The sequence below is a fragment of the Mustela lutreola genome, chromosome 5 (genome assembly GCF_030435805.1).
Source record: "Mustela lutreola isolate mMusLut2 chromosome 5, mMusLut2.pri, whole genome shotgun sequence".
Classification (NCBI taxonomy): Eukaryota; Metazoa; Chordata; class Mammalia; order Carnivora; family Mustelidae; genus Mustela; species Mustela lutreola.
Window position 1 is genome coordinate 73,283,855 of NC_081294.1, and position 11,762 is coordinate 73,295,616.

The window sequence follows — 11,762 nt, forward strand, 5'->3', positions numbered from 1 at the left end:
TTAAAACCTGGTGTCAGTATTGAGGGGAAAAGAAATCAAAGATGTTAAGTGGTGGGGGGCACTTGGTTGGCTTATTTGGTAGATTATGTGACTCTTGATCTCCGGCTTGTAGATTCAAACCCCATGCTGGGTGTAGAGGGTGTAGAGTTACTTAAAACTAAAATATTGGAGTGCCTGGATGGCTCAGTGGGTTAAAGCCTCTACCTTTGGCTCAGGTCATGATCCCGGGGTTCTGGGATCAAGTCCCACATCGGGGTCTCTGCTCAGTGGGGAGCCTGCTTCCTCCTCTCTCTGCCTGCCTCTCTGCCTACTTGTGATCTCTGTCTAGCAAAAAAAAAAAAAAAAAAAGGCAAATAAATAAATTTAAAAAAAAACAAAACAAAAGGCAAAAACATTTTGCCTGGGTGGCTCAGTGGGTTAAGCCTCTGCCTTCAGCTTGGGTCATGATCTCAGGGTCCTGGGATCAAGCCCCGCATCGTGCTCTCTGCTTGGTGGGGAGCCTGCTTTCCCCTTTCCCTCTCTGCCTGCCTCTCTGCCTACTTATGATTTCTGTCTGTCAAATAAATGAATAAAATCTTTAAAACAAAACAAAACACTAAAATTTTAAGACAAATTAAAATAATGAGTGATGACATAGTAGTGACTGAAAGAATGTGTGAGTGTTTGCATGGGGGGAGTGATTAGATGGAGCATATCCAAGCCAAATATGACAACTAAGATGGCCTCTGCCTACATCAAAATGTTTTTTTCTAAAATAGCTCAGGGTCTACCCCTTTGTGGATGATAGTAAATACTGGTTTTTATAGCTGATGGAAAGTTGCAAGGCATAAAGGAACTACTTTTTCTCTTTCTTTTTATGTTATTTTTTGTTTTTAAAAGATTTTACTTATTCATTTGTCAGAGAGAGAGAGAGCACAAGCAGGCAGAGGGAGAATCAGGCTCCCTGCTGAGCAAGGAGCCTGATGTGGGACTTGATCCCAGAATGCTGGGATCACAACCTGAGCTGAAGGCAGATGCTCAACTGACTGAGCAACTGAGGCCTCCCTTCTTTCTTTTTAAACTGAGGTATAATTGATATACCTAATACATTATATTAGTTTCAGGTGTACAACATGATTCAATATTTGTATATATTACAAAATGATCTCTACAATAAGTCTGTTAACATCCATCACCATACATAGTTGTACTATTTTTCTTGTGGTGAAAACTATTTTTTTTTTTAAAGATTTTATTTATTTACCTGACAGCACAAGCAGGGGGAGCGGCAGAGGGAGAAGCTGACTCCCTGCTGAGCAGAGAGCCCAACAGAGGGCTTAATCCCAGTACCCTGGGATAATGACCTGAGCTGAAGGCAGAAACTTTACAGACTGAGCCGCCCTGGTGTGCCTTGTGGTGAGAACTTTTAAGATCTCTCTTAGCAAGTTTCAAATATGCAGTATAGTATTAACTATAGTGGTCATGTTGTACATTATATGCCTATGATTTATATATTTTGTAGCTAGTCCTTTTCACCCATTTTGCCCACCTCCTGCCTGCCTCTGGCAACCAATAATCTAGTCTCTGTATCTGTACATTTGTTTTGTTTTTTTGTTTCAGATCCCATATATAAGTTAAATCATATGGTATTTGGATTCCCCGGTCCGACTTGGTTCACGTAGCGTGATGCCCTCAGGGTCCATCCATCTTGTCACAAATGGCAATATTTCCTTTTTTGTGGTTGAATAATATTCCTCTCTCTGTGTGTGTGTGTGTGTGTGTGTGTGTGTGTGTGTATGCACCACATTTTCTTAATCTGTTCATCCACTGTTCAACCCACTTGGGTTGCTTCCATATTTTTACTTTTGTAAGTAATGGGCTGCAGTGAATATGGGGGTACCTTTATCTTTCTGTATTAGTGTTATCATTTTCTTTTGATAATTACGTGGAAGTAGAATTGTTGGATCCTTAGAACCACTATATACAGAAAGATATATGCACCCCCATGTTCACCACAGACCATCACTTACAAAAATAAATATATTAGTGATTCTAATTTTAATTTCTTTAAAGAACTTTTTTTTTAAAGATTATTTATTTATTTGACAGACAGAAATCACAAGTAGGCAGAGAGGCAGGCAGAGAGAGAGGAGGAAGCAGGCTCCCCGCTGAGCAGAGAGTCCATGACCCTGAGATCATGACCCGAGCTGAAGGCAGAGGCTTAACCCACTGAGCCACCCAGGCGCCCCTAATTTTAATTTTTTGAGGAACCCTTGTACTATTTTCCATAGTGTCTCCATTAATTTACACACTCACTAACAGTGTACAGAACTTAAACTACGTTTGTTGAATTTATTCCTGGCAATTTTTTTTAAAAGACTCTTTATTTGAGAGAGAGAGAAAGAATGAGTATAAGCTGGGGAAGGGGCAGAGGGAGAGGAAGGGGCAAACTCCCCTATGCACAGGGACCCAGATGCAGGGCTCAATCCCGAGACTCGGAGATCTGAGCTGAAGGTAGATGCGCAACTAACAGAGTCGCCTGTGTTACTGTTTTTGATGATTTTGTAAATGGTATTGCTTTCTTTATTTCACTTTAGTTTCCCTTGCTAGTGTATAGAAATAAAGTCCATTTTTGTATATTGATCTTGTATCTTATAACCTTGCTAAACTCACTTATTAGTTCTGATAGTTTTTTGGGTAGCTTCCATAGGATTTTCTGCATTTGAGAGCATGTTATCTGTGAAAAAAGATAGTTGTTCATTTCTTCCAAACTATACACTTTGAATTTCTTTTTATTGCTGGTTGCACTGGCTAGAACCTTCGTATATTACTAAATAGAAATAGTCTAAAAGGACATTTTTGCCTTATTCCTGATATTGGGGGAAAAACTATTCAGTCTTCATCATTAAGTATGATGTCAGCTCTGTGTTTATGGTACATAAAACATTTGGCCTTTTATAGGTTGAGAAAGTTCCCTTTTGTTCTTAGTTTGTTTTTTTTTTTTAAAGATTTTATTTATTTATTTGACAGAGAGAGATCACGAGTAGATGGAGAGGCAGGCAGAGAGAGAGAGAGGGAAGCAGGCTCCCTGCTGAGCAGAGAGCCCGATTCGGGACTCGATCTCAGGACCCCGAGATCATGACCTGAGCCGAAGGCAGCGGCTTAACCCACTGAGCCACCCAGGCGCCCTGTTCTTAGTTTTTTGAGAATTAAGGAAAAAATCATGAATGGGCTATGGATTTTGTAAAATGCTTTTTCTGCATTTATTGATCATCTGCCCATTATCCTATAACTGGTTTATCCTACTTTATTCTACAAATGTAGTGTATTACATTAGTAGATTTTTAAAAAAGATTTTATTTATTTATTTGACAGAGAGATCACAAGTAGGCGGAGAGGCAGGCAGGCAGGGGTGGGGCGGGGGGAAGCAGGCTCTCTGCTCAGCAGGGCTCAATCCCAGGACCCTGAGATCATGACCTAAACCAAAAGCAGAGGCTTAACCCACTGAGCTACCCAGGTGCCCCATATTTTTTTTTTTAATATTTTATTTATTTATTTGACAGACAGAAATCACAAGTAGGCCGAGAGGCAGGCAGAGAGAGAGGAAAGGAAGCAGGTTCCCTGCTGAGCAGAGAGCCCAATGTGGGGCTTGATCCTAGGACCCCTGGGATCATGACCCGAGCCAAAGGCAGAGGCTTTAACCCACTGAGCCACCCAGGTGCCCCACATTAATAGATTTTTTAATATTAAACTAGTCTTGGGCGCCTGGGTGGCTCAGTGGGTTAAGCCTCTGCCTTCGGCTTGGGTCGTGATCCCAGGGTCCTGGGATCGAGGCCTGCATCGGGCTCTCTGCTCAGCTGGGAGCCTGCTTCCTCCTCTCTCTCTGCCTGCTTCTCTGCCTACTTGTGATCTCTGTCTGTTAAATAAATAAATAAAAATCTTAAAAAAAAAAAAAATTAAACTAGTCTTGCATTTCTGAGATAAACCCCAGTTGGTCATGGTGTATAATTCCCTTTATATTTTGCTGAATTTGTTTGCTAATTTTTAAAAAATATTTTATTTATTTATTTGACAGAGATCACAAGTAGGTGGAGAGGCAGGCAGAGAGAGAGGAGGAAGCAGGCTCCACGCTGAGCAGAGAGCCCAGGGCGGGGATCAATCCCAGGACCCTGGGATCATGACCCGAGCCGAAGGCAGAGGCTTTAAACCCACTGAGCCACCCAGGCGCCCCTGCTAATATTTTCTTAAGAATTTTCACCACAGGGGCGCCTGGGTGGCTCAGTGGGTTAAGCCGCTGCCTTTGGCTCCAGTCATGGTCTCCGGGTCCTGGGATCGAGCCCCACATCGGGCTCCCTGCTCCACAGGGAGCCTGCTTCCCCCTCTCTCTCTGCCTGCTGCTCTGCCTACTTGTGATCTCTCTCTCTCTCTGTGTCAAATAAATTAAAAAAATATTAAAAAAAAAAAAAAAGAATTTTCACCACATAAATTTTTTAAAAATATTTTATTTATTTATTTATTTGAGAAGACAGGACAGAGAGAAATCACAGAAAGAGAAAGGGGGGAGGGGCAGAGGAGAGGAAGAAGCAGGCTCCTTGCTTAGCAGGGAGTTGGGTGCAGGGCTTCATCCCAGGATCCCGGATCATGACCTGAGCTAAAGGCAGATGTTTAACCATCTGAGCCCCCCAGGTGCCCCCACATAAATGTTTGAACCAACATCAAAACAAGGCCCCCACCTGCATTCAATTGATATGTCTCTTAAGTTTCTCTTATGGATTCCACTTCTCTCCCCCCCCCCCTTGTAATTTATTTATTGAAGCTAGGTCACTTTCCCCTAAGTTTTGGTTATTGTTGATTATATCCACATGGTATTATTTTAAATTCTCTAACCTCTGTATTTTCTGTAAACTGGTAATGAGATCTAGAGGTGTGATGAGGTTCCATTTTGATGTTTTGGTCACTTTAGGTGGTGTTTTGTATTTCCTATTACATCATATTAGTTTTCTCAGAATAATAACTTGTCTTTTACTGTGATACTAAAAATTGTTCTATGAGTTCAGGTGTTTTTTGTCTGATTCATCCAGTTTAAAATTCCTCTTCAGCTTTTCATTTAGTGAATGGTTTTGGTAGCTATATCAGTCTAGGTTCTCCAGAGAAATAGAACCGAAGACAGACAGGAAGAAAAGGAAGGAAGGAAGGAAAAGGAAAGGGAGAGAGAGAGAGAAAGCAAGCAAGCAAGAAAGAAAAGAAGGAAGGAAGGCTGGGTGATTTTTATAGGAATGGCTCATGAGATTCAGGAGGCCTAGAAATCCCATGATCTGCCACTGCAAGTCAGAGAACCAGAAAAACTGGTGATAAAATTTGAGTCCAAATAAAAATAATAAAAATGAGTCCAAAGCCTGAGAACCAGGGGATCCAGTGGTGTAAGTCCCAGTTGAAATGCCCAAGAATTGGTGGACCGATGATTTAAGTCCCAGTTCAAGCCTGAAAGTTTGAGCGCTAAAAGCACCAACGTCTGAGGAAAAGAGAAGATGAATGTCCCACCTTGAACAAAAAAGCAGATTTGCCCTGACTGCACATTTTTGTTTTATGAAGACTCTCAACAGATTGGATGATGCCCACTTGCATCGGTGAGGGCAATCTTCTTTACTCTGTCTGCTAATTCCAGTGCTAATCTCTTCCAGAAACACCCTTACAGACATGCCCAGAGATAATATTTCACCAGTTCTCTAGGCATCCTTTAGTCCAGTCAAGATGACACATAAAATTAACCATCACAGTAGCCTTTGCTGATCTTAGTCTAGTTTCATTACTTCATTAAGGGCTGCAAAATGGCAATTTTAAATTCTCTTGTTTATTCACTAGCTTACATATTTCTATATAGAAAAACTTCCCTTCATCAAATAAGTGGTGACCCTGATAAAAACTTTGTGCAAGAAAGGCACATAAACGCCCGATTCTTTCCTTTTCCTACCAGTTTTCAGAATGAGTTGGGTTTTCTAGCATCTTTCAAAGGTAATTAATTAAAAGTTCTTAATGTATGTGCTATATCTCTATCTATTGAATTTACTTGATTTTAACATATGTGATGTCTGTCTATCTATTGCAGTTATCCAGTCTCATACTCAGACTGTCCCATCTTTGGCTGGTGGAAGCTAGACTGGCTCCTTATTCATTTTGACATAACCGTAGTGTTCTTTGCCAGCTTCCTTGTGTTTTGGTATTACAGGATGTTCCACACTCAGCAAAAGCTCTTTTGAGACACTTTGGGGAAGCTCTGTGCTCTGTTTTGAATTTTAGGGTGTATTTTCTGAAATTGCTATTTTATAAAATATTTAACTGCTTGAAAGAATCCTTACAATGACTTTATGATGTTGATTTTTTTTTTTTTTTTTGGAAACAAAGAATATTTAAAGAAAGATGGGATAAGGAAAGAAAGCAAATGATTCATAACAGCCCTAGTTTGAAATGCTGCATCCAGCCTGAGATTTGTTCCCCCCACAGCAGCTTTGCAGCCTTCCAGTGGGAGCAGAAACATTTGGATCAAGACTGGTTCTTTTCTTGGCATTTGACAAAGTAGCACTTTTGTTACATTGTATTTGCATGAAGCTAGATATTGTTGATTTGGCCTTTGTGACATGTTTGAACCCTGGTTTCTTGTAGTTCCGTTGGGCCCTTGTGAAGTGTCCAGGGCACTCGCCGCCTATTTCAGTTGTCTATTTGGTTCTTCTTTGTAATTTAATATTTATACTATGTGCTCCTTTCTATCTTGGTAGCAAGACACGTGGGATTTAGAGAAGGACCTGCACAGTCTCTCACTGGTGTGCGACCTTTCTCAAGTTGTTGCTTCATCTTTCCAAGCCTCAGAAATGGGGCTGTCCTGAGAAGTAAATGAGAATAACGCATCTGGGCAATTTGGCAGACTGACAGAGTCTGGCTTTGGGTTCAAATTCAAGCTCTGCCATTTAATGTGGGACCTTAAGCAAATTATTTGCTCTTATTTTCTTCATTCAAAAAATATGTATAGTATCTATGCCAGGAATATTACATGAATTCGATGGGATATCTAAGCAAACTAAAATACTTAATCCAGAATTTGGCACTTTTAATTATTGTTTATTGAATCTGTTTTTATTTTATTTTTTATTTTTAAATTCAACTCTATGCCCAATTTGGGCTCAAACTCATAACCCTGAGATTGAGAGTATCATATTCCTCCAACTGAGCCATCCAGGCACCCCAGCACTTGGCATATTTTAGTACAATAATTTTAATTTTTGTTTTTATAAATCCCCAAACATCTTTTAATATGCAAGTGTCTTAATAAAATGATAGCTGATAGATGATAAATACTGAATTTTTTTTTTATTTCTTTGAAAGATTTTATTTATTTATTTGTCAGAGAGAGAGAGATTGAAAGCACACAAGCAGGCAGAGAGGCAGGCAGAGGCAGAAAGAGAGGCAGGCTCCCCGCTGAGCAAGGAGGCCGATGTGGGACTCGATCCCAGGACCCTGGGATCATGACCCGAGCTGAAGGCAGCAGCTTAACCCACTGAGCCAGCCATCCAGGCGTCCCAAACACTGAATTTTTAAAGATTTTATTTTTATTTATTTGACAGACAGAGATCACAAGCAGGCAGAGAGGCAGGCAGAGAGAGAGAGAGGAGGAAGCAGGCTCCCCGCTGAGCAGAGAGCCCGATGTGGGACTCGATCCCAGGACCCTGAGATCATGACCCGAGCCGAAGGCAGAGGCCCAACCCTCTGAGCCACCCAGGCGCCCCCAAATACTGAATTTTTTAAAAAATATTTTGTTTATTTATTAGAGAGATTTAGCATGGGGGGTAGGAGAAGAGGGAGAGGGAGAAGCAGACTACCTGCTGTGTGGAGGTGGGGGGGTGGCACATGGGATGAATCCCAGGACCCTGAGATCATGACCTGAGCCAAAAGCAGACACTAATATGACTGGAGCCACCCAGGAGCCCCTAGATGCTGGATTTTTCGATCTGCAAAGTTTGCCCATTCCTTTGGGCATGTGGGTATCGGTATCAGCAGAACACCAAACAATACCATGAGGTATTCCTTTCAACTTCAGGTTATTTGAAGGTGATCTGGAGTGGGGATGAAGCAAAGAGAGAAGAGGGACATCCGCTAATGCACAGTTATTTTTACTCGGGAGGCTTGGCTAAAAAGGTATTTCCAAACCTTAAATGATTTTATCTTTCTTCTCAAGAGTTGCAGGGGTGCCTGACTAGCTCAGTTGGTAAAGCGTGATACTCTTGATCTCCAGGTTGTGAGTTTGAACCCCACACTGGATGTAGGGATTATTTTAAACAAAAAAATATCCTGTGCTGTTTTTATTTTATTTTATTTCTTATTTATTTTTATTTACTTGCATGGGCTGCTTTTTTTTTTTTTTTTTTTAGGCTTTTATTTGTTTATTTGACGGAGAGAGATCACAAGTAGGCAGAGAGGCAGAGAGGCAGGCAGAGAGAGGGGGGTGGGATTCGATCCCAGGACCCTGAGATCATGACCTGAGCAGAAGGCAGAGGCTTAACCCACTGAGCCACCCAGGCGACCTGCTTTTTTTTTTTTTTTTTTTAAGGATTTTATTTATTTTTATTTTAAAGAATGAGAGCATGAGCAGAGGAAGAACAGAAGGAGATAATCTCCAGCAGACTCCACACTTAACACAGATCCTGACGTGGGGCTTGGTCCCAGGACCCTGAGATCATGACCTAAGCCAAAACCAAAAGTTGGTTGCTCAACCAGGTGCCCCTGCATGGGCTGCTTTTAAAACAGAAGATATATGGCCTGTTTGCCTTTCTTTTATAGTCATCATTTTGACGTCAGTTTTAATACTGTGAAGGCAGGATTAGTCAACCAATTTCTCCAAATACTATGTTGGATACACTATCAAACACAGTAAGGTGAATCACAGTTTAAGGATTTCTTTATTGCTTGAAGATTTGGTATTTTTTCTTTTTAAAAAGGTTTTATTTATTTATTCATGAGCGAGAGAGGCGGAAGCAGAAGCAAAGGGAGAAGCAGGCTCCCTGAAGAGCAGGAAGCCTGCTGTGGGACTCAACCCCAGGGCCCCCGGTATCAAGACCTGAGCTGAAAGCAGACCCTCAACCACCTGAGCCACGAAGATTTGGTATTTTCTTAATAGAGCTTCACAAATATGCTGTAAGCCCAAGTACTTCTCAAATCAGATTCAATGAGTTGAGAAGAGAAGGAAGAACATATTAGGTAAGCAGGTAATTGACCATTAGGTAATGGCTTGGATAAGGGTTTTTTTTTTTTTTTTTTTTTTTTTTAAAGATTTTATTTATTTATTTGACAGAGAGAGATCACAAGTAGGCAGAGAGGCAGGCAGAGAGAGAGAGGAGGAAGCAGGCTCCCTGCTGAGCAGAGAGCCCCATGCGGGACTCGATCCCAGAACCCTGAGATCATGACCTGAGCCGAAGGCAGTGGCCTAACCCACTGAGCCACCCAGGCGCCCCTTTTTTTTTTTTTTTTTTTAAGATTTTATTTATTGGGGCGCCTGGGTGGCTCAGTCGTTAAGTGTCTGCCTTTGGCTCAGGTCATGATCCCAGGGTCCCGGGATGAAGCCCCATATCAGGCTCCTTGCTCAGCGGGAAGCCTGCTTCTCCCTCTCTCACTCCCCCTGCTTGTGTTCCCTCTCTTGCTGTGTCTCTCTCTCTGATAAATAAATAACATCTTTTAAAAAAAAAAGATGTTATTTATTTATTTGACGGAGATCACAAGTAGGCAGAGAGGCAGGCAGAGAGAGAGGGAAGCAGGCTCTCTGCTGAGCAGAAAGCCTGATGTGGGACTCAATCCCAGGACCCTGGGATCACGACCTGAGCCTAAGGCAGAGGCTTTAACCCACTGAGCCACCCAGGTGCCCCTCTTTTTTTTTTTTTTTTTAAAGATTTTATTTATTTATTTAACAGAGAGAGAGAGAGATCACAAGTAGGCAGAGCAGCAGGCAGGGAGAGAGAGAGAAGAAGCAGGCTACCCACTGAGCACAGAGCCTGATGTGGGGTTCAATCCCAGGTCTCCAGGACCATGATCTGAGTTGAAGGCAGATGCCTAGCCAATAGAGTCACCCAGGTGCCCCTATGTTATTTTCATATTATTTATAACACAGTATTCTTCTCAGCTATTACTTTTTAAAAAGTTTTTATTAACACAGTGTTATTGGGGTGCCTGGGTGGCTCAGTGGGTTAGGCCTCTGCCTTCGGCTTGGGTCATGATCCCAGGCTCCTGGGATCGAGCCCCACATCGGGCTCTCTGCTCAGCGGGGAGCCTGCTTCCTCCTCTCTCTCTGCCTGCCTCTCTGCCTACTTGTGATCTCTGTCTGTCAATTAAATAAATAAAATCTTTAAAAACAAACAAACAACACAGCGTTATTTATAACATCTTTAAGGGTTAATACTATAGAAATCCAAGTACTATTACTCACTTGTGGTAAGCCAGCCTCCAATATGGCTCATAATGATCCTTACCTCCTGGTATTTATGTCCGTGTATAGTCTACTCCTACATTATTTGTGGTGACATGTGTAACTAATGGCATATTGTAGAAATAATGGTGTATGACTTCTGAGGCTAGAACATAAAAGACTTTGCAACTTTACTGCTGCTCTCTTCTGTCACTGGATCTGGCAAAAGCCATCTGTCATGTCATGAGAACATACGAACAGTCTATAGAGATACCCTCATGGTTAAGAACAGAGACCTTCTCCCATCAGTCAACAACAACTTGCCATCTGGGAAGCATGTCTTTCATTCCCAATCAAGTATTCAAATGACTGTGACACTTGCCATCCTCTTGAATGTAAAATCCTGAGAGATTCTCAGCCAGAACCACCTAACTAAGCCAGTGCTTAAATTGCTAACCCATATAAAAGGTGTGAGATAATAAATAATTATTGGTAGTTTTACAAAAAGATTTTATTTATTTGATGGAGGGAGACACAGCAAGAGTGAACACAAGCAGGGGGAGTAAGAGAGGGAGAAGCAGGCTTCCCACTGAGCAGGGAGCCCGATGCAGGGCTTAATCCCAGGACCCCAGGATCATGCCCTGAGCTGAATGCAAACACTTAACGATTCAGCCAAATAAATTTTATTTATTTGTTTGACAGAGAATGCACAAGCAGGCAGAGTAGTAGGTAGAGAGAGAGGGAGAAGCAGACTGCCCACTTAGCAAGGAGCCTAATGTGGGACTTGATCCCAGGACCCTAGGATCATGACTGAAACCGAAGGCAGCTGACCAACCAACTGAGCCACCCAGGCGCCCTTGATTATTACTGTTTTAAGAGCCCAGTTTAATGTAATTTGTTATGTAGCAATAGATAACTAATATACTTAAAAAAAATTTTTTTTTTTTAAAGATTTTATTTGGGGCGCCTGGGTGGCTCAGTGGGTTAAGCTGCTGGCTTCGGCTCAGGTCATGATATCAAAGTCCTGGGATCGAGTCCCGCATCGGGCTCTCTGCTCAGCAGAGAGCCTGCTTCCCTCTCTCTCTCTCTCTGCCTGCCTCTCCATCTACTTGTGACTTCTCTCTGTCAAATAAATAAATAAATAATCTTAAAAAAATAAATAAATAAAGATTTTATTTATTTGACAGACAGAGATCATAAGCAGTCAGAGAGGAGGAAGCAGGCTCCCTGCTGAGCAGAGAGCCCGATGTGGGGCTTGATCCCAGGACCCTGGGATCATGATCTGAGCCAAAGGCGGAGGCTTTAACCTACTGAGCCACCCAGGTGCCCTAGTAACTAA